The sequence below is a fragment of the Manduca sexta genome, chromosome 19, assembly GCF_014839805.1.
Source record: "Manduca sexta isolate Smith_Timp_Sample1 chromosome 19, JHU_Msex_v1.0, whole genome shotgun sequence".
Lineage (NCBI taxonomy): Eukaryota > Metazoa > Arthropoda > Insecta > Lepidoptera > Sphingidae > Manduca > Manduca sexta.
Genome location: NC_051133.1, coordinates 10,809,797 through 10,836,472, shown reverse-complemented (window position 1 = coordinate 10,836,472; position 26,676 = coordinate 10,809,797). Strand labels below are relative to the sequence as shown.

Sequence of the window (26,676 nt, the reverse complement as noted above, 5' to 3'; positions counted from 1 at the left end):
CGCAAACAGATTTATAGAGTCGCTATACCACAGTCATTGTAGCATGGTAATGAAAGTATATTTTACAGATTCCGTGTAACACAAGTTGTTAGGAACTAAAATATCACTATTGTGATTGATACAAACAGTTATTATGAAGGGAAAGTTATATCCCAAATTGACACAGACTTTCCTACCAATCTAGGTTATCTGGCGTAACTATTCGTAGAATGCATGAATATTTATGAGAATTTGGTTAACCAAGTTATTTGATTGTTGACTTCGACATCACTGCATATACTACGTGTATTAAATATAAAAATTAAAATATTGTTTGATGTAACCATTTCGTTCATTATCTAAAGTATCGGCTTGTGCGTAGGTTTGTATAAAAACCTTGCATAGTATATTTATATAGTGGCTCCGTGCTGCGGTTAACCGGTGTAAATTATACGTCTAGTAGAATGGGATGGCATACTTCTGAATAATATTGAGGCAGTCAGTTAGTGTAGTAATTAATTAATTTAAAATTGAATAAAGAAACCACGAACAAAATCCAGTAATAAATCAACAAAATATAAGCCATTTACGTTCGACGGATGGGATAACTATTAAAAACACGAAAAGGAGACGCAATACTATATCGAGACGTCATCAGGAATTGCGATGTGTTCGAAAGAAAGAATGCGCTATCTCCACTATGCGCCTATTCTTGCACATCACAATATTTCAAATATCGATGACTACCGCATTGTTTACTCAATTTTATTGCTGATTTTACGAAAGAGCTTCTTTTTCGTATCATTGGCGTTCGTATAATTGCTAAAATCGATCATAGTTAATTCTGTCAAAATTCAGATATTGTATAATGTACATAAAAGCATTAAACGCCCCGTTGGTTATAGCATTTCTTTCATCACAATAAGTTTCGGGGATCGTCAGCTCTTTTGCAACACAACACAATGAAACCGCGAAGTATGAAAGAAAATGAAAACCACGGATTTTGTTTGGCGGATTATCTTAAATGGCGAAACTATTGTTCCAGTAGGTTAACATCGCTCTGAAATATTTCATCTAATAAAGTGCAAATCGGCTCGAATATTGCTATGTCTCCTCCTGTTTGAGGATTACATAATGAATGAAATGAATGAAAAAATATATGTATAGAGTTTATTTTATATCACATTTTTATCCCTCAAGGGGTAGGCAGAGGTGCTACCAGGGCATCCATTTTTCTACGTGTATATTATTACTTTCTTCGCATGATTTGATAGAAGGTAAGCAATATGATTGATACAGTGTGTTGGGCCGACCCCAATTTAGCATAAGGTGGAAGAAGAGATTTGTCCATTGGCAAGCCTGTATTCATCGTCTGGATGACACAGACTTTTCCCACATTGTACTATTTTTGATGGCCTACTACCACACTTATCTAGCCATATATTATTTCAACAAGAACGCACCAGAAGTTGAACCTTGATATTATATTACAAACAACCATTCAGACTATTCAGTCTTACAATGAAATACAAATAAAGCTGTAATTAAACTTTGAAGGATACTAATTTGTACGATGTTCCTCTGAACTATTAATATTAAAGTTCAAAAAACAATATTGTTTTAGTTCTGTGAAACTTGCTCCGCGAGGAATTTTCACTTTAGCCGTCTAAGTAAGTGGTGTTTCTAGAAACATAATTTCCAAGCAACGGAGTCAATTATGAGCTAGAGATATGAATTTTTAGATAGAAATAATAAAAGGGAATTGAATTTACATACAATTTTGCGCAAACATAGATATGAAATCAAATATAGACAAGTTTTTATCACTGAAGTTCACAGAGACACTTTTACTTCGATAAATATTATTCTCACGAGCAAACAAATGCCAATACATTGTTTCCGCAACATTCTGACATGCAAACATATTAGACGCAAACTCCTTTAAATCAAATCACTTACAAACTGCAGTGTCGAGAGATGTATGTAAATGACGTCATTTATTTACTGTGACGTCACAGTATTCCAAATTGAGTCACGAACAGTCGCGACTTGCGTCTAAAGTCGTGCGATACGATTACCGCAGTTATGCTATACGGATTACGGAAGTTAGGCAATGAATTTGACTGTAGCTTTCACTTCAGAATATTACAGACTAGCTTTTGCTCACGGCTTCGCCCGCGTGATGGTGTTTTCCGGAATACAGTTTTTTCTGACTTACTTGGTAAGTATCGTTATATTATGACCAAATTAAACTAAATCATTATAAATAGCCTATGTGTTACCCTGATGTATAAGCAATATCCCTGTAAAGTTTCATCCAAATCCGTTCAGTAATTTTTTCGTGAAAGAGGAACAAACATACATCCATCCTCGCAAACTTTCGCATTAATAGTAGGTATTAGTAGGATATTGGTAGTTGCTCATCTTAATATTAGTTAAAAATAGCAGCGTGGTGTTATGAAATTTCTAACTAAACTTAAAATTCGAATATATTTTGATCCTGTGAATTGACTTTGTTGAAAAAACACTATGCTTAAAAATGATTTATATTTTTCAGTAATTTGATTGTTAATCATCATATCGATGACTTGACCGACAGACAATTGTTTTTACTTTTTTTACTTATTACTCCTGTATCAATATTTATTTTGTACATACATGGAAGATTTACAATTTTATTACACATATTATACATAGCTTGGTTTATATAATGTATGACACATGCATGGTCAATAAAGACGAGCGGTGGAGATTGAAATTCCACGTCAAATGCACGCATACGTGAAAGTTATATCAGATATAGCGAAGGTACTCGGTTTGTTACTGTTGAATGGAGGGTGTTGGCGCTCCGAAAATGCAGTAGTGTTTGCTCTTTCCCCTATTAGGTCAACACGACCTCGTGTGAAGTTATTTTTACCAGCTTTAATGTGTGTACTTTGAGGTAATGTGGTAGTTAAAGGATTGATTACTAAGTGGTTATTTGAACGATTTTTACCGGATTTTAGAATGCTGTTGTAAATTCAGTTGTGTGAAGATGAGTGCAGTTTGTTTAGTTGGAATATTTAAATTTTATGTTATTCAGCTCGTTCTCGTGTATAATAAATTTATCACAATATATGGAATGGATGTATGTAAACTTTGTTAATGTTCTCTCCACTACCTTCTCTCGTTGTGTACACTGTACACCTACCTCTTTAGTCTCTGCACCACCTAAAGATTGATTGGTAGAAAATGCCTTCGGCATTCAGTCCGCCTTTATATTCTTTGTATATAAAGTGTAATAAATAAACAGTCATAATGTTTTTTGTGTTAAGGTATTTTGTGTTGCAAATTCGCAGATGAATATTGGTAATATGTTCCTTACTAAAAAGTTTTATTTTAATATTATTAGCAATAAATACAGGCTACTTTTAGTTTACAATATAAGAAATGCTATTGAACAGTTTGTCAAAATGTGTTCTCTCCTCCCTACGACTTTGGGTTCTTCAATCCGAGCGCGAAGAAGCAATTAAAAAGGCCGGCATAACTGTGTCAACCGTTCGGGGATGTTCATCTCTTTTTAGTTGACATGTTATTGGGCTTCTTTTTCTTTACCGTCAGGTTCCGTGAGGTCACTTCCTGTGTCGTTGATTTAAACAATAATAAAAATACTATCAGTGGCGCAGGGTCGATATAACCTGATTCTTGTCAGCTTCCCTTTATGTAAAACCTTATTATTATTAGAACGATTTGCAAACCGCATTTACTGGTTCCCTTTCGAAAAAAAATTCACCTTTCGCTATTGATACATATAATAATAAATAATAATATCAGCCCTGTATTATATACTTGCCCACTGCTGAGCACGGGCCTCCTCTACTACTGAGAGGGATTAGGCCTTAGTCCACCACGCTGGCCTAGTGCGGATTGGTAGACTTCACACACCCTCGAAATTCCTATAGAGAACTTCTCAGGTATGCAGGTTTCCTCACGATGTTTTCCTTCACCGTTAAAGCAAGCGATAATTCACAAAGAATACACACATAATTTATTAGAAAAATCAGAGGTGTATGCCCTTGGGATTTGAACCTGCGGACATTCGTCTCGGCAGTCCGTTCCACAACCAACGAGGCTATCGCCGCTTCAATATTAATACATATATCGTTATATAATCCAAATATTTGAAATCTTTTCCAATTGAACTCTCTTTTATAAGTTCCTAATCATTGCATTTTGCCCTCGTAATCTATTAGACGGAGATAAAGAAGAAAGAAGATCCTGATGCGCAGAATATGGTGCTAGGCTAGTTAGCTTACAGCTATCTCTAAAATTCCAAACACTTTTTTCATATACTAAACGCATAAGATATAAATATAATCTATACTTATAATAAATCTGTAGAGAGGTCAATTCTGTACATGAAATATATTTCCAAAATAACTACCAGGGGGTGATTAGGGATCGATACTGATGCCAAAAATGCAATTAGTAAAATTTTTGTCTGTCTGTCTGTCTGTCTTTCTGTCTGTCTGTCTGTCTGTCTGTCTGTCTGTCTGTCTGTCTGTCTGTATAACCGTTATAGAAACAAAAACTACTCGACGGATTTTAACGAAACTTGGTACAATTATTTGTCATACTCCTGTGCAGGTTATAGTATATTTTTCATCACGCTACAATTAATAGGAGCAGAGCAGTGAAGGGAAATGTTGGGAAAATGGGAGAAGTTACACCATTTTTTAAGCTTCCGTCGCGTGTGCAACCTTAATGGTTAAAGCTACGCAGAAATCATGTATGACGGAAATGTTCTCCTTAAAATTATGTAAAAAATATCCTACGACAGCATATGTCTATCTTTTATGGTTGACTCACAATAACACGTGTAACTCCCGATAGCTTAGCAGTTCGAAGCTTTCTCATTATATTTGACTACTCTTACGTTTATAACACTCTCAGTCATCCCTAATTAAAAAAGTTAACATTATTAAATATTCCTTAAAAAGATTCATAGAAATCGGTATAGAAACACCAAAGTTATACATGAAATACGCTAATAATAAGCCATCACGCGTGAATACTGAATCATGCTATAAGCTTCCTTCGATTTCACCAGGATCCCATCATCAGACCCTGACAGGACAATCGGACCACCTGCATACCACCATACTTAAAGAAACATCCCGACAAATTGAGCACCTCCTCCATTTTTGAAGTCCGAAATCCACGCGGGCGAAGCTGCGAGCGGAAGCTAGTATTTAAATATAATTTCGCACACACATTTATTCACGTCTTTAATCTCCGAAAGGGTAGGTAGGCAGAGGCGCAACATGTGCACCCAATTTCCATCATGTGTATTTCGTCCCATGATGTGATAGGGGCATATCGAGAAAAAACTCCGGGCTGATACTAAGTAGAAAAGCCCAATATTACTATGTCCGACCCGGGACCGAACCCCAGACCTCACCACTGCAGACGCACGGTAATGTAACTACGCCACCGAGGTAGTGAAAAACAAGACCCCTAATAATTTTCAATAGAAAATGTAGGCACAATATCCATTATACACAACCCAAACTTAACGCCTATTACGGCATATTGATAACATATACCGAACGTATGTTTCTTATTTCAGTGCGTATGGAACACATTCGTAGATAAATAAACATTGTGTACTCTCATAAATAATACTTTCCCCGGCTGACAATCCTTTGCTCGGGCCATACGTTAAGATATATTCAGCACATGTGCAGCAATTCACAAGAAAATACTTTTTCTATCAAAATGAAATATAGTTTGTATGAATAGCCTCGTTAATCATGTTTTATTTTCATTGTGAAACTTCGCCGAAACTAGTTTTACGCGGAATTGTGATATACACACGGTTTTGAAACTCTTAGCGTCTTTCTAAATAATGGCCGGGAACAAATAAAGAATTTACTGGTGCTTTCCACAAAAGCCGGCGTGGATTGATTACTCGCCGAGTTGCAAAGAAACTAACAAACTAACTTTCGGATTTTGTTTTAGGTACACAGTGTTGTACGTTTCCAGAGAATGTATGAAAATATTTTTCCCAGCATATGAAGACTTGATACTGGATATTTTAAAAATAATATATACAATTTCAATTTCAATTTATCACCTGTACAATAAATAGGAACAAAAATATAAATATACTCAGACGAAAATAACGAACACTCTCTTAAAAAGATTTAATTCTACTCATACAGTACTGAGGACTATAATAAATGGCCCTCATCTTTCCCGCTAGGCTCAAACGGAACATTCAAAGGTATCCTTAAGTACTTGTCTGTACATACGAAACACCGACTAAATAACAAAGGAGCACTAATTTCAGCCAGCGAAGCCAATTAGACCTTAATAAATGGGTTCACTTGCACACAGGGTGAATTAGCTTTAGCGATCTAACGTGCTAATTGTGATGCACGTATGGTCTTGATATCTAGTTGGAATATGCGAGAAATTGGTGCTAAGTACTGTACAAAGTGCACAGGTTACCGCGGACTACACCTAGTGTGATATTAAATTGTATGCATTTTATTTTATATATAACTAGTTGACCCGACAGACGTTGTCCCGTCTTAACTTTGTTCCCGTCTTAACATTGTCGAAAATGGCCCCAGAACCAACAAAGGTGTGACTAACACCATAATTATTTATGTATTTTTTTATATTATTTGCAAATATGTGTATAAAACGGACAAGCTGCTACATCCAAAATGAATATAATATAAAAGTATGGTAACGACTTAAAGTCAAAGTCGCCGACATGTTTACAACTAATTGTGTATAGAGATGTACCGGTTCGACAAAACGAATAATCTAATTACCGATAATTAATTATTGAATCATTTTAATATATTCGATTTGTTAGGAGATATGTTCTTTAATTATTATAATAATATTTAATCGAGCAGTGGATGCGTCTCAAATAAATAAGTAGTTAGTTTTAGGACTAAATTGATTATAGATCAAGTCGTCTATGAAAAAAGTTTTTTTTTTAGTTTTTAATTCATATTGAGTTACTTTGTTTATTTAGATTCTATATTAGCGACCCGCCCTAGCTTCGTACAGATAGCAGAGCATAATATATTATGCGAACATTTATTTTTCTATCGTACAAAATATTTATGAATTATACATATAAAAAGTATTAAATTACTATCGGATCCGCCCGTGAAAGATTTTCCGGGATAAGGATCCCGCTAAATATTATTCCGAATAAAAATAACCCTATGTTGAATAAAATAAATTTTTGTATAAATGATCGATATAATCGATCCAGAATCTAGTCGAGTAGTATCCCTAATTTCTTACTTCATTGTTCAATTCAATTTAATGTCACTCATACTTCACTCATCAGAGACAAATAAACTAGACTCTCACTTTCCATATAATATATTATAATTATCTGATTCTCACTATATCATTGACGATTCGGCTATTATAAAGACTCTGTGCGATTGATTACGATATCGACATACACTAGCTGTGATTTCTGGACTTTGTGAACTGATATAACAATTTACATGGCATTGATAACGGATACGAAATGGAAATTGCTTTTTGCATTAATTTGGCTCTGCTGGCGGGTCCATGGTGTTGGAGAACGAGCAGATTCGCCATTGTATACAACAATGGACAGCGCCTCGTTTGGTAAGCACATTTTTCTTTAATCGTACAAGTTTAACTGCCGCCAAACTTCTAGTTCGCTCCTCAGTTCCTGTTCTTGGTAACTGCGTGAAGACAGCGACCAGAGTCTGTATACTACCTACTACACACTTTAGCATGCGGCTGTGGCAACTTAAGAGCAAACTAGCAAGGATATTGTTGATTAAAAAATGTGTGTCATATGCTTGAAGGTTTCTTACACTTAATTCAGCTGGAAGATTTGAATACATAAATCTACTTTCCGTGTGACACAATATTAATATATTGCCATTCTAATTTGAGCATAATGTGTTTGTTTGTTTTTTTTTTCAGGTTGTAGCCTTTGATCTTATATGTACAGCATTTTGGACCACGGCCCAAGAGCCTAAACATACTTCAGCTGTAACAATGTTAGTAGAAGCTGCGTGCTCTGTATTAGAATGTTGGAACTCCGGACTCGCTCACATCAAATAATTTCATTAAGGACAAATACTCCACATCATGCTTATAGCAGAAATATCATTTTAGAAAGACTTGCACCATTAGAAGTACATATAATGAAAGTTTATATTCATTTAACTAATATGGTGATTAGCAAAACTGAATTGATAAATAATACCATAACAACAACCCTCCTGCACAATACTCAGATAATATTTTATAAAACAATGTAGGTGATGAGGAAGTAAATAATATGAACTGAAAATATTTTTTGTTTGTTTAATTTAATCCTACATGCCCTAAGAGTCTACTAAAAGTGTAAAATATGCCATGCTTCTGATGAAGCGTGAATGCTCAACAGTGCACCTCTGTCTGTCTCTTCGGGGAATACGTACGTATATATAGAAAATACATAAATTCTGAAGGGTACTCTTAGAGGATGTTAATACTATAACTACATAATTAGGTACCTTTTTACTTATAAAAAATTATATGAATCAAGTCTTAAAATAGCCTGATTTAAGTAAAAAATAATCAGATACCTACATAGTGTTGAATCTTTAGGGCTTATGTATATTAGATAGGTACTTGTATCAATAAAAAGCATATTTAAAGCGTAAATGATAGGACTATAAATCTACTTTGAACATTGAAAAGTTTTCAATGTTTACTATCAATTATAACCTCAAAATCTCATCGTTTTTTTGGATTAATGCGATATCCCAGCTTGTCCGTTTTATAAATAATATGTCATGAGAATTTATTAATGATTCTAAATATTATAAACATTTTTCCATTGCTGTTGGTTCCAGGGCGAATTATGTATGGGCACAGAACAATGTCCTTTGCAGCGCACATTCTGTCAATCGCTGACAGTTATTTCAAACAATTGACAGTTATATATAATTAATATTTTCGTTAAGTTTTCTTAAATTTTCTAATTTGCCGCGCAATTTTTTGAATTTTTTCTTTCATAAGAACCTTCTCCTGACAATAACAAACATAGTAAAAAAAATGTGAAATCGGTCCAGCCGTTCAAGCGTGATGGCGTGACCAAGGGAAATTGGGATTCATTTTTATATATATAGATATTTGTATTTTTGTTTCCACTGACGTTAGCTGCCTTTATCTAAAATATGTGCCCGATATTTAGACAATATTGTCACATTTTACTTTACGAGACGAACCTAATCTAGATGTTTCATGAGTTCATTCTTTGCAGTTCTCTTAACCCTTACTCTATAAATGAGCAAAAATACAAGTTATTAGACTCGTGTTTCTAATTATAATCACCACTGATGCAAAAATAAAGCAAAGTTATTTAATAATATGGTTTTCACGCAAGTTTTAACACCAAATCTTTGTTACGAAATATTACGCGCCTAGCGAAATCTCGAGGTAATTATCAAAATACAGAGTGAATATTCAAATGAAACAGTGGCAAGTGAGTCGCGAAGTCGAGAAGGCAGCTGTCTTACAACTTCGCGACTGTAAAACGTGGCGTAAAGTTGACAGCCTTGTTAGCTTGACGCCGGTGAATTTTCAAACTCATTCCGCGAGCTGGGATTTAATTAAATGCAGAAATAAAAATATAGATTTCGACTGGAGAAAATTTCTTACATTATTGTTACATTATATTATAATAAATTAATTTCAAGGAAAATAATACATTTTAGTATTATTTCTTAAATTGGTGACTTTTAGAGAGGTAAATACGTTCGCCGGAAAAATATTAATAAGATAAATAAATTGTTCTTTATAAAAGTTTATATTAGTTTAAAAAGAGATTTGAAAATAAATAAGTGTTTATTATGTAATGTAGCGGTAGTAGACAGTTATGTTTTTTGACGGACATTTCGGGTACATGTATGGGTGCGTTTTTAGTTTATCTTTCTTGGGAGGATATCTTGATATATAAATTGATGTAAGACATACGTCTTACATCAATTTATATAGAATAGTAAGGAGATGCATTTCGTATGTGGGGTCGAATTAGTCTTTTTGCAATTACAGGCGTTCTAATCGAAGGGCATTTTTGTTGTACAGATAGGTTTTACTGGTGGTAGGTTAGGTCTATGTCCGTCGCCAAGCTGCAGTGTGTAGTCACTGTTGTGTTCCTGTTTGAACGACATTTTAGCCAGTGTAACTACTGGACTTAATATCTCAGGATGGCGAGCGCAGTGGAATACTAAACATTACTTTGTAATTCAAGGATGGTGTTTCTACTGTTTATGGGCGGTTGTATCGCTTACAATCAGGCGAACGGCAAACTCGTCACGTCATTCAAAGCAATAAAAAAAAGGTAAAAGAATGAAAACCCCCTACTTACCTATACGGCTATCAAAGCTATCCTTCGATTAGAACTTCCGTAATTGCAAAAAGACGGATTCACCCTCGTATACGGAATAGAGTCCCCTGATTATATAATCACATGTATTATGAAAATCTGAATATGCTAAGTAGACACGTGATCCGTATACATTTGAGATATAATTATGCACGTTCTAAGCTAGAGAAACTTCAATCTAGGTGGTCTAATCTATAGTATCAAAGGATTCAAACTGCGCACCTAACTAAACATACAACTTAGTTAAGCAACAATATTAAATTTATATAGTATATACGTTGTACGCTTACCAATGTCTGTGACATACAAGAAAACTATAATACTAGTTAAGTTTACGTTTCCACTGCTTGATAATCCTTTTTAGATATAATCTTATCTCTTTATAAACTGGCCAGTTTCTTTATAGAACAAAGGAACAATTATCCACATGTAGTCTATTATCCAAATATTTTTTGATAAAATCGATATGACGTGTTTAAAAATAAAACTCGAAAACATTTTAATACTTTGAGTAAACCAACCTCATCGTGCGGCAAACATTGCGATTTTTTTTAATTTTGTGAGAATAATGCCTACTATCTAATATGCAACATCTTGCAACACATAATTAGTGGATAAAACAATTCAGCAACCGAAGGAGTAATATCAGCCCTGTATTATATACTGTCCCACTGCTGGGCACGGGCCTCCTACTACTATTGAGAGGGATAAGGCCTTAGTCCACCACGCTGGGCTAGTGCGGATTTGTAGTCTTCACATAAACTCAAAATTCTTATAGAGAACTTCTAAGGTATGCAGGTTTCCTTACGAGGTTTTCTTTCACCGTTAAAACAAGCGATAATTCACAATGATAACACACATGATTTTGGAAGTCAGAGGTGTGTGCCCTTGGGTTTTGAATCTGCGGAAATTCGTCTCGGGAGTCCATCCCACAACCAACTAGACTACAGCCGATTCTAATAATAATACCATCAATAACTTTTGTTTAGAAACCGAAGGAGTTATTAAACATAATCACCCACTTTGCTTGCAAATTAAGCAAACTTGAGTGTTGATGGCCCCATCGTGGTAGGACAAAGGACGCACGTGCAATATAAGTTTTAGTTTACCGATCGATAGTCAATTTAACATAGTAAATGAATCAGCGATCAACAAACATTGTATATTATACACTGTCTTGGTGGCGTAGTGGTAATGCGTATGCGGTACGAGTACGTGTACTGCGTTGTGGTCCTGGGTTCGAATTCCGGGTCGGATCAAAAATAATTATGACTAGGTTTTTCCATCTTAATAATTACTCAGTCGCACCTCCAAGTCAGGAAGTTGGTAATGTGATAGCCACTGTAAAGATATGACGCCGTTGGTCTTGCGCTTGATCTCTCTCCTGATTATGAGAGTGAAGGAACTGAGAGTGCACCTGTGTGCACTCACACGCTAATTGTACACTATAATATCTTCTGCGTATATGACTGATCTCCGTGAACATGATCCGGCTAGGAAGAGATTCATATTATAAATAATTTGAATTAAAAATCGGTCAAGTTTGAGTTTGAATGACACTCGTGACGGTTTCGTAATTGAACACTATTTTATTATTATTTTCTAAGTAATATATAATGATAACAATATAATATATAAAAATCCATACCAATTATCGTTCAAATAATATTTATTATCTGTAACCGCGCGTCGGACCGACCGTCAGGCTTGTTAATAAAATTCCGTAAACATCCTTTATCTATGAAATATTAAAAAATAAAATCGATCGACCAGTCTTTATTCACTGGTAAGAAAATCTCAACCAGTTTGAGGATTAAACACATGACCAAACTATACCAGACTTACTCGATATTATTCACTCGAAACATATTTAGAGAATGACAAACCAATAACTGCAGTTGCAGCAAATCTTAATCCTTAGCTTTGTTTCTAAATTGCACAAATTTGAACCGTATCACTTCGAAATACAGAAGACAACGGACACGGATCAATACAAGATATAAAATTGTCAAATTCTTAAACCGATGAAGCAAACAGAAATGGGTACTCAGCGATCCTCGAAGGCCTTTTAATGTAATTTTTCAAATTCACTCTGTATTCTGTGAAGTAATAGAAGTAAAGTCCACACATAAAGAGAGTTTATTTGTACAGAGTAAGAGTACAATTCACACAAGAGTAGAATAAACACACACTACAAGAAAGAAGGAGAGAAAATAAAGAGAAAGTCTATAGCGAAACGAAACGAACAAAATACTATGAACGGTTAGATAATAACAAGCGTAAGCGACAGCGAGAGCGTGAGCGATCCGCGCCGCATGCGTCGGCTGACTGACTGCGGTCGGCCGGGGGCTACGTGACAGGCGGAGCGTACGCGTCCCGCTCCGACCGGTTCATGTGACGTAGGGCATTGTTAGCTGACCGCTATATATATCGAATGTTGTACCATTTGTACATTGAAATGTTATTTTACAATTTTTATTTTAATGATAATAGTTTAGTATATTTTATGTTTATTAATTTAAGTTTAGTTTTACAATAGTATTTAGGTTTAAACAGATTGATTATTAGTTTTAAGTTTATTTTATTAATTTATAATTTTGTTTATAAAACTGATGTTTTGTGCGGATAATGCCGCCACACACTCGGTTCCAAGTTTTCTTCGGACGCAACGTGGAAACATTGAACGTTTAATATTATTAGTGCATTTGTAGAATTCAATAGTTTAGTGTTGACATTGGAAAGTAAAGTGTTTACTTTGCGAATATGAGTTGTGGGAGTTAAATGTATTCAAACCTGTATTTGATAACTGTGTTATCAAGACATTTTAGGGAAAGGGAAAATATAGGAAAAAAAATTACATATAGAAAAAAACTGCATTTTTTTATAAACTTAATTTAACTTCTAGTATCTATTAACGAAACGAAAACCATATTTTTTAAGTATTGTTTATGAACCTCTAGAATGTCTAGGACATCTTCACGACAACATAGAATAATTAATTTTAATGTACATAATTGCATAGAATCCCTTAGTTATTCAAATAATAAATGTGGTAACATTTTCTCACGTATCGAAATAGACCCTAAAAGATCTCCAATTAATTAACGCACAATAAAATACCACATTTCCTCCCATTAATTCATTCCTCCTCGAGGCGTGAGGCGTTCGTACGATTAAATTCATTATTCTTTAGCTTTATTAATTACGACATGCCTGCCGTACACGACAAAGGCTTTTCGAAATACAATAATTTTAAGGAATCTTGCATCGGGCATATTGGAGCGCTTTTTGTTTATTGTACGTAGAGAAATCCTTGAGTATTTTGGTAATGTCAGCCTTATGACCCTCTTAACATTTTAATAATACGTTAAGGTGAATAAAATCCGCTCAGAAAGGCTAAATGCACGTCGGGTTGTATAATAAAGTTCCTCCTTTATTACCAATGCGTACATCTTGGTGAGTGCATTAGAGAATTAAGGTGACGTAAGCAGTATCTCACATGCGTAAAATGTATGGTGGATATTATATTCTATGGTAAAATCATGGATTTTTATCCACTTTTCCTCATAAGCGTATAATTTATTTGATGATCTTGAGTGTGCGGCGTTTGAAATACGAGCACTCAACTCTTTCTGATTGTTTGTTGTAGGTGTTGGTAAGTATTAAACATTTACGGCTCAAGCAGCTTGTGTAAACCAACTTTATTGTATAAAAAAGAAAGCGGATCAATTTGAAGGTTGTATTGAAAAAAAAAATATGACACTAAAAATATATTACTGAAAATAAATACAAGTATCAAATATACTGATTCGTAAACGGGCAATACTCAAGAATTATTCATGTTCTCGTATGCACATAGAAAATTATAGCAGTCGAAATGTACTCAATCTTCAAATCTATTATTTTATACATAGAGTACAGATTTGTTTTAACTTCAAACAAACTTTATAATATCATCTTCGTCTACTGAACAGAGCAAGTTATCATTTTAAATGTCTTAAGAGAGTTTGTTGATTTTATAGCGAGGTAACTTCACCGACTAACGTTTCCATTAAAGGAAAGATTTTCTCAAAACAGGTAAGTTTTCCTCCAGGATGTGTTAAGAAATTGCTTTAATAATAAATTTCCTCCATAATTTTTCGTATCTCAAAATAAAGTGAAACGTTTTTAATTTTTTTATTAAAATATAATAATGAGTATTCCGTTGGCCTGATGGTAAATGAAACACCTGTCCATTAACAGTAGCAACACAACCCGAATTCTCAGTTACAAAGTATTGCGTGGGATTGCACTGCACTATGAGACATTACATATTAATCTTACAAATAAACGTTGCATAAGTGTGCAAAAGTTTAAAATGTTTTGTCTTGCTATGTTGAATGATATATCGTTAAAGGAAGCAGGATAAACGCTGGTATAACTGTGACGACAAATATAATGTTTATTAACAAGGTCTTAAGTTTCATAATGCCCTGTGAATGCACTGACTACAATTTCAATCCGGAATACTGTGCTTATATCATGTTGCTTGACGACAGAAATAGACATTGCGGTAGTACCTATCGATCCTAAAGTGGCTCTCGCATACGAAAGACCTACCAGCAAATATTATTGGAATTCGGTATAAGTAACTGTCGCAGTCATTTTGCCACACCCGCATTTACCAAAATTCCCACAATAAAGTAATTTAATTAATAAAATTTAATGACTACCGAAAAAGCAATATCAGCACCCGAAAGCCGTAATTAACCAGCACTTCATGAAGAACTGAAATTGAACACCAATAATTAACTTGCGATGTATTTAATTTCGTTGGATTGGTGAATATCGGGGAACTGTGTCAAAGCGGTACGGATTGTAAACTTTGCGGTATTAAATGAATTATTTCCGGAAATACAGAGCGGAGGAATATTTAAATTGAAAGTAATAGCATTAAGGTTCCAACTACGATTCTTATTGTGTTCTTGTGCAGGGTTGCTACCATTATCGAGATTTTTTGATAATAATTTCATTTTATTAATAAAGTTTGTTGTAATTATTGAGCCGTACGACTTGTTTAGAATTATAAATTAACCTAATAATTTATATGTATTTTTATATATTTTTTTTATTAATCAACAAAGATATTGGACTAAAATTGTTATTTAAACCTCTTTAATTAGTAACCTTACCCCGCTTACTCTTAGCAAAGTCGAAGTAATCCTTATTATCGGTAAACTATATCTCATTTATTTGATCTTTATTACTGTCCAATAAAGAAGTAAATCTCAACAAATTGTGTCTATATTGCAATTCATTAATATTTGTACGTACTTTATGTGCAATTTAGATACAGCAAACCCGAGAAAATATCAGATTATGACGTCAAACCTCATATTACTTTATTTATATTGAATCAACGAATCATATATTTTTATTACGTTTATTGTTTAAAATTATTTAAAGGAGTAAAATTTTATTATTATTAATTATTAAGTAGTACCTAAGTGTCAACCCCGATAAGTATTAATTCTATTCCCATTGAAATCCAGACGTTTCGAATACGCAACCCATTCACAAAGTGAATGCAACTATGTCATCCACATTCTATTGTATACTTTAGGACGAGTTGCTTAAGGGTCAATATGCCACGGGGAGTCCTACAATATATATTTTAAGAGTATTTGACGAGCTTTTAGAGATAACTGCCTTGAAACGTTTCCTTTGTACTATTATTCATTGTTTCGTTGCAGGAACTGAAAACGAGACCACACTTTGTGTGTTTTTTTTTTGGTTCAAAATATTATAGCGTTATTCTTTTGTTCTAGGTGTTTTGAGAGGCTAAATTATTCTCCTCTTTAAACGTGTTTCCAACCACTAACGCGGGACTTTACAATTATAATGATGGCCGGGTAAATGCAGCTTGGTTTATGTTCTTTATTGTGATAAACAGTTTTGCTTCAAGTTATATTTAGGTTATGCCAGAAAATGTGTAGCTATTTCATACGACTGGTATGGAAATATTGTTTTCAAGAAGTCAAGTATATGGTTTCATTTATTAACTCAATGTCAAAATGACCCCATGTACTGCCCACTGCTGGGCCCGAGCCTCCTTTGCTACTGAGGAGTTAAGGCCTTAGTTCACCGAGCCAAAGTATTTGGCAGACTTCACATCCTTTCAAAAAAAATTGAGGAATTCACAATTTGTAGGTTTCCTCACGATGTCTTCCTTCACTACTACAAACAATTATACTATATTTATTATTTATATTACCATGACTAATGCAAGCAATCTCCAGATGACAATTATTAAACACTGTGAAACCTTCTCTCGGCTCTGAGAAGGTATAAGCGTTCCGCAGTCTGTTTGTCGGCTTTATACTAAGCTTGTGCTTATCATTTGAATGTAACATGGCTCGTAAATTGTCTTAGATATGTATTAGGTAATCTAATGTTATTGGTTACTGGCTATGCAGAGCTGAAAAGTGATTTAAAATAATAGAGCATTTGTACAAAATACGTACAACTTAAATGGCATGATTGATTATCACTTTGTTACAATAATTAATTCCATCCATATACAATGTATAATTATGTCAGTAAGTACACATTCTTAAAAAATATTTTTAATAATTAACTTTTTAGCATCGAACTCGAACTAAGAGTCACTATACGATATGTACATATCCGGTTCCAACAGGCCGGCATAATTGTGTCGACTGTCGGGGGTAATCATCTTTCATCTACCGGCATTCTATCGGACCCCACTCCACTTATTATCAGGTACAGCGGGGTTTCTCTGCCGTGCACGTTTCAAAAAAAATAAATTCAAAATTTTGTAACGTGCAAACTCCGGGCAACAAGGCCATTCGTAGAGCATATTTTCCACTAACATAAAAATAGCTTGCAATTATATTGGACATGTGACGTATGAGTGCCATATGGTGTCGTTGTCACGCAAGCTTTGACAATCAGCGGTGCGGAATGCCGCCCGAGTCCTTTGTCGAGACTCGTGATACTCATAAAATTTAACTATTTTTACCCAATTTGAGTGATGAAACTGTGCCTTTGTTGCATTCGTTAACGTCTATTTGACTGTAACTTTGTATGTGGAATTTAATGTTTTTTGTAGATAGGTTTGATGGTTGTTATATTGTTTTGATTGTCTTCTATTTAGTCGAAAATGTGACTTGTGTTTGGTCTTCTTACGTTATTTGATAAGTACTATTCTCAGACGCTGTAAAGGCACCATTCAAATTAATTTTATATTTACATAAATCAATATTATTATTTCAGTGTAAATTAACAATTTTATTTCTGAGAAATAAAATAGCATATTTAAGAAATATCACACAGAAAATAAGTTTTTTTCGTTGTTTATTTAAGCGTTAATTACAACGCATTATGAGATAGTCTGTGTGAGAATTTGTATAAATGAATGTAAATTAAAATTCATGAGTTGTTTCAAACGTATTACACGGTTGGTTGCTCCCACAACGAGCGCGCTGATTAACAGCCTCTCGTCATTTTTTGAATTACAGCACTTTATTAAGTACGAAATAAAACCTGCTTTCGTGGTGTGAATTTGAGAAATAATTGAGTTAGAAAATATTTGTAAAATTGTATATACTTATACAAGTACCAGAAGCCACTTACGGTTTGCGATTGTATCATAAAAGTTATTTAGCAGTAAGTTTAAAAACATTTAGACCTTTACCAGATAAATATTTGCACACAAAGTATACCTATAACAGAGCGCGGTCCTCTTAATTTATAATATAAAAGCAGCTGTCGCATCCAAATTGAAAAATACAGATAATTCATAGCCAATAGATTTTTTTTTTATTTTTAATACTATCTATAATGTTACCTTCTACATCACAAAAGAAACTGGATTACTCAAATAAAATTGCATGAAAAGGAATAAATTTATCGAACTATTCACGTGGGCACGCCCCTAATCATTGCATTCGAATAAGGGTTCCAATAAATGGACCGCAAATAACTTCTCAATATGTCGGATTCAATAAAAAGCGGCGTGCGACACTCATTATCGCGATCATGTATTTTTGTTCCACCTTTTCGAACAGAAATAACGATCGGGTTTTCTCTTCGGTTCGCGTGTCTCCTAATTAGATATTGATTGTACTTATACGAGTTTCAAACAAATAGTAGGGGTTATTAAATGTGATATTATTTTGAAAATGGAACATTAGTTCACGTAATAATGTTATGTAAATATTTTTACGTGGTCTCTGTAGAATAATGTTTAAATATGTAAAATTTATTAAAGTAAGCAATAGACAGGTATCTGTTATTGGATAATGTCGAGTAATGTTTTTGGTCTTTTATTTATTACTAGCTTTCACCCGCAGTTTCGCTCACGTGGATTTCGGACTTCAAAAATGGAGGGGGTGCTCAATTTGTCGGGATGTTTTTTTAATGTATGGTGGTATGCAGGTGGTCCGATTGTCCGGTCAGGGTCTGATGATGGGATCCTGGTGAAATCGAAGGAACTCCTCTAATATTATAGGCAAACCTATGACGATTTCGGTATTTTATATAGCATAGCTGTTGTCCGCGACTTCGTCCGTGTTTCCGTCGTTTTACGTAAAAAAAAGTAGCCTATGTCCTTCCTCACGGTTCAGTGGTTTTGATGTAACAGACAGATTAACTTTCGTATTTTAGTAGGGAAATATAATATATCAATCTACAATACTTTTGAAAATATCGGAATACGGAACCGCACAATATTATTGTTAATAGCTGTGCCCGCGACTCCGTCAGCGTCTGAGAGTGTTATAAGCTTCGAACTGCTAAGCTATCGGGAGTTACATACACGTGTTATTGTGAGTCAACCATAAAAGATAGACACATGCTGTCCTGGGATATATTTTATATAATTTTAAGGAGAACATTTCCGTCATACATGATTTCTGCGTAGCTTTAACCATTAAGGTTGCACACGCGACGGAAGCTTAAAAAATGGAGTAACTTCGCCCGTTTTCCCAACATTTCCCTTCACTGCTCTGCTCCTATTAATCGTAGCGTAATGAAAAGTATACTATAACCAGCACAGGAGTATGAAAAATAATTGTACCAAGTTTCGTTAAAATCCGTCGAGTAGTTTTTGTTTCTATAACGGTTATACAGACAGACAGACAGACAGATAGACAGACAGACAGACAGACAAAAATTTTACTAATTGCATTTTTGGCATCAGTATCGATCCCTAATCACCCCTTGATAGTTATTATTATTATTTTTATTTTGGAAATATATTTCATGTACAGAACTGACCTCTCTACAGATTTATTATAAGTATAGATAAACTAGCTTTTGCCCGCGGCTTTGCCTGCATGATAATATTTCCGGGATAAAAAGTACCTTAAAACACCCAGGAATAATGTAACTTCGTATTAGTATTTCTTTTTCAAACGCTTTAGAAGTTCCTGAGATTAGCGCGTTCAATCAAACTATTTAACTTTATATATTAGTATAGATTTCTTTATATATTTGTACTGATAACTTACTTTCAAAGTCCCGTACAATGTTTAACTAACATTTTAATCAAGCTATTTTTATATAGCTTAGTTTTTCTGATCATCAATAAGTTTAACAAAGAAGACTTTAAAATTGCAATCGAATGTAGGTTAGGAGCTGTCGGGTGCGAGTCTTCGCGTAAAGTTTATTTATTATCTGTGCAGATTTTTCAATTTCCTGGATTGCGAGCTATCCTATTTGTTACTGTGACGCACAGTTCAGTAAAGTTATACAAGCAACGATTGATCGTTTGAGCAATACAAAGATAAATAAATGTAAATAAAATTTACTAGCATAATTTTTATCAATTACATTTTTCAGCCTCGGTGGCGTAGTTTTACTGCATGCGCGGTACGACAGCGCTATGAGGTCCTGGGTTCGAATCCCGGGTCGGGCAAAGTGATATTTGGGTTTTTCTGCTCAATATCAGCCCGGAGTCTGGAATTTGTGCCCGATATGGCGATAGGCTCGCCCCCTATCACATCATGGGACGGAACACACTTGGCGAAAAGTGGGTGCCCGGTTGCGCCTTTGCATAATCCTTCGGGGATAAATGCGTGATGTTGTGTGTCTGGGTGTAATCATATTTTATCTTGTATCATATAAATAGGGGTAAAATTAATTATTAACTAAGTCATAGTAGGTATGCGTTTACCTTTGACCTGTGCCATATAAACAAACAAACAAACACCGCGAAGAAATTTTCTAAGGTTTGCGCCCTTGTCACGGGCCATACGATTGCTTAATACTATATCCCAGAACTTGGATATATTTATATGTAACCTAATGATTTCTTATATTTACGCGAATGTTAGACATTGAAATTAAACTAATTTTCCGGATTCTATCGCGGTTTTTTGTTTTTTATTTTTCTCCCGACGTTTCGAAGACTTTGCAGCCTTCATGGTCACGGGGGGGACTGAGGTGTTGTTCATCCGTAAAGTCAAAGTTACAATATCTACCTACATTTTACAATTATACAACTTTTTAAAATTTTAGCTGTTGGTGGTCCGATCTACGCAGAATGAGCTCACAGTGTCTTGAAGTCTGGCAGCCGGTCTTTTGGGTTCCGATTTAATTAAATGTAGAACTGGATCCCAGGCTTGTGCAAGCTCCCAACCATCTTCCCTATTGAAATTAGGATGTTTTTTAATTTCAATAGCCTCGCGAATCATCCTGGGCAGGAATCGGTGTTCTTTGACGAGGATTTGTGGCTTGTCTAGTCGCAGATAATGATTGGCGCCTCCTTCAGAGTGTTCAGCGACTGCAGACTTCGTCGAGCGTCGGTGTTTCACGTCAGCTATATGTTCTTTTACGCGGGTCCCTATATTTCAAATCTTTGTTTCAGAGAGCACAAGGAATCTGTGACGAGAAACACCTGGCCGCTGAGCTGCAACATGTCAAGCAAGTACTGCGAGACAACAAGCTCCAAATTCCACGCCGCCGTCACAGAAACCGAGTGAAACCAGCCACAGTTGAACGTGTTCCGGTTGTATTACCATATGTAAGAGGAGTCACCGACAAGATTGGCTACATCCTGAAGCGTGCTTCCATAAAAACTTATTTTAAGCCGCCTAAGAAGATTAGTAAATTTTTACCACCTGTCAAGTGTCATATACCTCTACAAGAACCGGGAGTATACAAAATAGATTGCAACTGTGGCCTCTCTTATATCGGGCAAACAAAAAGAAATATAGGGACCCGCGTAAAAGAACATATAGCTGACGTGAAACACCGACGCTCGACGAAGTCTGCAGTCGCTGATCACTCTGAAGGAGGCGCCAATCATTATCTGCAACTAGACAAGCCACAAATCCTCGCCAAAGAACACCGATTCCTGCCCAGGATGATTCGCGAGGCTATTGAAATTAAAAAACATCCTAATTTCAATAGGGAAGATGGTTGGAAGCTTGCACAAGCCTGGGATCCAGTTCTACATTTAATTAAATCGGAACCCAAAAGACCGGCTGCCAGACTTCAAGACACTGTGAGCTCATTCTGCGTAGATCGGACCACCAACAGCTAACAATTTTAAAAAGTTGTATAATTGTAAAATGTAGGTAGATATTGTAACTTTGACTTTACGGATGAACAACACCTCAGTCCCCCCCGTGACCATGAAGGCTGCAAAGTCTTCGAAACGTCGGGAGAAAAATAAAATAAAAAAACCGCGATAGAATCCGGAAAATTAGTTTAATTTCAATGTATGTGAAAATCAATTGTTAAGATTAAAGCTGTATAACATCGCATTAGTATTAACTGTTATGGTGTTATAATATATGTATAAATAAATAAATAAAAAATAAATATATGAACCCGTGGCAAAGGATAAAGTTTTCCGATGGGTAATCTGACAACATATAGGTAACTAATGCATGAATGAAATCTGCAAATTATTTTTATAATAATTAGATTGTACACAAATTATAAAAGGAAAGCTGTCAGGAATCAGGCTATAAGGAACTTTCGCCACTGTTATGAACCTTTATATGCATAAAGTTTGGTATTAACTTGAAATAAAAATTAAAAATAAAAAACTTTTGACAGTGTATTCTTACTTGTTTTCTTAGGTTGAAGGATATTCCGCCCTGTGGAATGGGGGCGTTTGGAGAATTCCACCACGGTATCCCCTGCCTGTCGTAAAAGGCGACTAATAGGGGCCATCGGGGGGTCGTCGGCGGGCGGCTGGGGGCCGTCCGCCCTTAGTGTACGTTGTGCACATCTCGCACATTGTGATGATACCCGAGATGGACGGCAGCGTGGAAGGTAGGCCTCATGCTGCCGTTGACGCCGAGAGCGTCCTTCGGTTACGCGGGGGCTTCTGAGCCCCCCCATAGGAGACGGGCCGCAACAGGCGGCACCGCGCAGGGACGACTGCGGACGAAAACTTAAACATTTCAGTCAGAGGAAGCCCACAGTCGTCCCTAATGCGCCGAAGACGGCCACCGGGGAGTTTTAGTTGGTATGCCGTGCGTGTATATAGGTTAGGGACTCGGTCCGGCGGCCACCCGAAGGTCAAGATCAAATCCGGGTGGCTCAACGCCGGGCCGTAAGGCACGGTGACCCCAACATAACCGTTCAGTCGCCCCCCCCGCCCCCCCCGAAGGCTGGGCGGTAGTCATAAGGCACTTTCTCCGCGAAAACAAAAAAAAAAAAAAAGGTTGAAGGATATTATTGTATTCATTTTTAACACGTTTTTAGCGTTCAAATTGTATTATTATCTTATATTTTGTTTTGAATAATAAATTTAAAAAAGTGTTAATTAGAGAAGGAAGATTCAATAAAATAAATCCAGAAAGGAAAGTCTCTTTAATTTAAAATTTTTAAACACGTAAACATGAAAATAAATCGTAAAATGTATTCGGAAACTCGAAAAGCGTCTAAAGATTTTTCTTCGACGATTAATTTTGTATTCCTCACCAAAGTAAACAAGACGATCAAAGCGATTTGAGTTTGTTTAGATTTACGTTTTTAAAGGAAATTTTGATAACGTCCTTAACAAAATCCATCAACATAATATTAATGGCAATCTCCTTAGGTCGCGTTTTAAGCCGCTTATTCACGACGGTTTTCTTCAAACAAATTAAGTGTGTTCATGTCACTGTCACGCGGGCTAAGTTCCGGGACTTACAACCGGTTGAGAAATAGGTATCTAAGTAGCTCCACTTGAGACCTTCCTCATTAAAAACCGACTAGTCTTTGTAAACAGGTACGCCAGGGTGAGGTATGTCTTGTTAAATTATTGGAATTTGGTTGTAAGTTGGCAGTTGAAACGTAAAGTTATGAATATTGCTATTCTCACTTTATTATTTATAAACGTTCTGTATACATAAGTTGTTATTGTTAAACTATTGTTTAAAGTCTTTATTAAACAAGTATCTTTAATAATTCGTCAAGTAAGGCAGCCATTTATCAGACTCAATGTTAAATATTTTTCTGATGTGTTTTTCCGTTCTTCATACTAGTGATATGTAAGATGCGATTAGTTTAAATATGTAGTTTGAAGTCTTGATTTTCATTCAAATGTGGAATCTGCGTAACGTATTTACTAAGCAAATTTCAGAATGGATGTGGCTTACGATTTACTATCTGCTTAATACCCCTAAGAAAAAATATATTTAAAACTATAAGGCGAGTTAAATAATAATAAATAGTCAGTCCTGTATTATATACTGTCCACCAGCTGACCAAGGGTCTCCTCTGCTTATAAGAGAGATTAGGCTTTATTCCACCACGCTGGCCTAGTGCTGGTTGATAAACTTCACACACCCTCAAAATTTCTATAGAGAATTTGTCAGGTATGCAGGTATCCTCACGATGTTTTCCTTCACTATTAAAGCAATCGATAATTCACAAAGATTACGCACATATTTTATTTTAGAAATGTCAGAAGTGAGTACCTTGAGGATTTGAACATGCGGACATTCGTCTTGGCAGTCTGTTCCACAGCCAACTAGGCTATCGCAGCCTTTTTAAAACGAGTTACTAAAACATATTATGCAATAAAGCCAGTGAGAGACCGTGATTGTTTATTATGTTAGTCGTTTGTTCCTGGCTCTTACATAAAGTACTTAGCCGCGACCTACTTCTTGCAAGACAAATGTACGATGACGTACAGTAATTAGTATTAATGTTTTGTTTATCGCCGTTTCGCTGCGAGGCGCTATTTGCGACAACACAAAACACAATTTCGTAGCTACATTAACGAATAACTTTTTGTCATAAGCGGATTACCTTTGATTCCTAAACTCATTAGAGTTTAGGAATCAAAGGTGTACATCATTTTTGTTGTTCGATTGTCATTTTTATTGATTATGTGTGGTGAGATTTTAGACTAGCTTTCGCTCTCGACTCCGCCTGTGTGAACAAGGTTTTCCGGCATAAAAGCCCGGCTATATATTTTCCCGGGATAGAAGTTAATATCAATTATAATAAAACTGTAATTTGATGTCACTTTGAAACCGTAATCGAATAGAGAAATTCTGATCTGCAGCAATTGCATTAAACCTGCCACTGGTGGATCTCTAATAACCATTTGCAAACGTCAGTCAATTTGACATTTCGCACCACGTGCACGCTCATAATTCTGACGGGTATTTGAGTACCGTGAATTGTAATATACGAGTCGATTATAATTAGAATAAGTGAAATTAGCAAATATAATAATAAATTTAATTAAATATATTCGTAGAGTATTCTATTTTCAGCTTCGAAATTGTTTTCGTGACTTTTAATAGCTCATAAGAATGTCATAACAATCTGTTTTTGCGACGCACATATAGTATCCCCCTACCGTTGATAAAGTCACTGTTAAGTATCGCAAAATATCAAATTCTTGCCGAAAAATAGGAAACTATTCATTGTTATTGCAACTAAAAAAACTGCGTACCTACCTCGATTACTCATTCATACAGTTGCATCAAGTAATCATTAGTCAGAAACATTCAGTCATCTTTTAACTATATAAGTCAGATTAGTGAACTTCGTATTATTGTGAATAAAAATATCAGTAACATATTGTGTAGAAGCAAACGCTCTAGTAATTAAGCCAGTCTCTGCAACCTTCTTGTAACATAAGTTCGTCAATAAATAGCCACTTTTTTTTAGCCATCCAGAGACATGAGATGTTAAGTCTTATTATGTCCAGTAGTTACACTGGCTATAATATTTTTCGAACCGGAAGACAATACAGACGACACATTGCTTAGCGGCAGAAATAGTCCTTGCGGCGGTATCTACCCAGGCGGACTCTGAACCTGGACCTGTAAACCCACCACTTCACGAACCCTGGACTTTTTATTGGACAGCCGAACATAGTCCTACGCCGACATACGGACACGCATATCTCGGCACTGCTGCCCACTAAACAAACATTTATATGTTCTAGGTATGACCGACAGCCCCCTATGTAGGGGATGTCTGTTGGCCGACGAAACAGCTTACCACGTCATCCTGGAATGTGAAGGAGTAGCTGCGCAACGGGCAAAAATCCTCGATTCGCCGGGGTCACTCCGAGAAGCCTGTGGAGACACCAGGAGGATCCGATGCTTCTGGAAGGAGTTAGGCTGGCTTGCTCTGTAGCCGGCATGCACGTCACGCACAATGGCCCGACTTTTTTACGGGCTAAGTGCGGAAAAAGGAGCCCATAACCATAACCATCTCGGCACTGCATAACAATTAATATAACAGTAACTGACAATTTCATAGTACCTTAATATAATATATCTGGGAAATAATTTGTTAACTCATTTAAACAATTTTTAAGATCATAATTTGAAAACATAAAGATTCGAGTTCGTAGCTTCAAGACCACTAAGTTGCTATACTAAATTGCGCTCGTGTTAAACCAAAACCTGCATACTAGTCCAACGTTTCTAGGTCTTCGCTTAATCATAAATTTGACGTCACATCTTCCACTTCGCTCGAATGTGCACCAGCAAATTAGTGTCCTTCATACCAGGTCACAGGTAAATATCGTAATTTACTCTCGAAAATTATGTTTGCGCAGTGCTCATCTTCCCCGGTTACCCTTCTGAATATTATGATACGTACATTTAAGTTACAAATGAAGTCTCATGTTGACAGTAGTTAATATTTGGGTTATGAAATATTTCAGACATGTTAATTATTTGTTTAATTATGAACAGCTTAATAAACCGAGATGTATGTCAAAAGATTTGAATAATTTCTGCTTTAGCTATAAAACTTTTTGCTTTTTAGGCGATAATTATTTTTGATATTTA

At 35.5% G+C, this 26,676-nt stretch overlaps 1 protein-coding gene across 3 annotated transcripts in view; it reads right to left on the bottom strand.

The window, feature by feature from the left end:
* Positions 1 to 26,676, bottom strand: part of LOC115440830 (Kv channel-interacting protein 4) — a 224,145-nt gene that overhangs the window by 133,655 nt on the left and 63,814 nt on the right. The window lies entirely within an intron of this gene.